This window comes from Cryptomeria japonica, chromosome 4, assembly GCF_030272615.1.
Source record: "Cryptomeria japonica chromosome 4, Sugi_1.0, whole genome shotgun sequence".
Classification (NCBI taxonomy): Eukaryota; Viridiplantae; Streptophyta; class Pinopsida; order Cupressales; family Cupressaceae; genus Cryptomeria; species Cryptomeria japonica.
Window position 1 is genome coordinate 219,857,264 of NC_081408.1, and position 1,567 is coordinate 219,858,830.

The 1,567-nt window shown below is 34.8% G+C and overlaps 1 non-coding gene across 1 annotated transcript; it reads right to left on the reverse strand.

The window, feature by feature from the left end:
- Positions 1-1,029: 1,029 nt before the first annotated feature.
- LOC131037284 (U2 spliceosomal RNA) lies at positions 1,030-1,224 on the reverse strand. The gene has a single exon (XR_009104199.2). It is a non-coding gene; the product is annotated as a U2 spliceosomal RNA (small nuclear RNA).
- Positions 1,225-1,567: the final 343 nt, after the last annotated feature.

Here is a 1,567-nt window from a genome sequence, read left to right on the forward strand (position 1 = left end):
ACATTACTGATAACTTTGACAAATTTTTTGCTATCATTGAGGAGCTTGAAAAGACATGCTAGAATCTTGTAGCTTGAAAGGAAAATGGGTAGTATTTTGAAGTTTTCCTTAAGGGTGATGCATAGTTCTGCAACTTCCCTCCATTTCTTATAGAAGAAAATGCTAGGTAGTGACAAGGGTGATGAAGGCAACTATAAGGAACTTTTTAAGTTCCTTGTTGAGGATTGGTCAACAAATCTGCAAAAAGGTCAATGCACTTTCAAGGGAGATCTTAGGGACTGTGCCCCATTTTCTAGGTATTTTTTTTCTTTCTCAAAGGCTAAGTGCCACTATAGTCACAATATGAACAATGCTTATATTTTCTATGTTTTATGGTGGAACAATCGTACTAGTTATTTTTTTGTTTTTTGGGATAGCCCGTGGTGACTTTTGTATCTGACTGCTAGTAGCTTAGATGGTATGCTGGGTGATAGACCCAAAGGTGTTTGTTTTGAAGATTGTCGATATTCGGGTTTAGTTGCCTTTGTTTTGGTTGTTTGTTATTGTTGTCAATGTGTTGAAATTGTTAGTTGTGCTTAAGAGACAACATCCTAGTTTTTGCTGCTTTTTATATCAAAACATAATTCTTGATAAAAGTTGAAATGGTAGTTTACAATGACTATACACCTTCATTAGATTCATTAGATTATATTAAAGAGATTTAATAATACCAACATAATTCTTTTCTTATTTCTAGAGTCTTCCATATTTATTGTAGCCACATATAATTTCTTGTATGATATTTATTAATTTCTATTCTGACTATATCATTTTCATGCTCGTTTATACCCTCCATTGCTCGTTTATACCCTCCATTGAACCATAAATTGTTGCCCTCTAAACCATAAATTGTTCTCCCATAACATCATCTTTGGAGAATAAATGTCAAAAAATATCTCCAATCCTATCCATCCATTCTAAATAGCTCACTAACTTAACCCTAATTCATAAATAAAATTCTAATAATTTAATTTGTATATTGAGTTGGGTGTGGGGTGCGCCAGGCTTCTGCAGTAGTGCAAGACAGAAGCGACGAATGAAGGCTCTAGTAGCAAGCTACCGTATGAGGCTTCCCCCTGAAGAAATTAATTTAATATCGTGTGGTTCATTGAACCACGTATCAGATATTAAACTGATAAGAACAGATACTACACTTGATCTTAGCCAAAAGGCCGAGAAAGGTATGCTTTGAGTAGTTTCCTCCCTCATTATTTATACTAGTGTTTTCTTCTAGATATTCCTTCGCTGCTTGATGTGGGATAAATATATGTGGAAAAAGGAATCCCAGAATAAGATTTTAGCATTTTAAGCTAGTCTCATAGCAGAATAGCTCTCCTCCTTGCAAGCCAGGTGAATGCCTTGGTTCATGGAACACCATGAGGAGATTGATACGTCACTCACATTTATACTTCGGATCTTGCCTTATGTGTGGTAAGAGTTAATGTTTTTTCTCAATATGATGATATGATATTGTTTCCCTGTGACAGGCTGAGTTTATGATATGGAAAATTTTGTCTATGCGAAATTT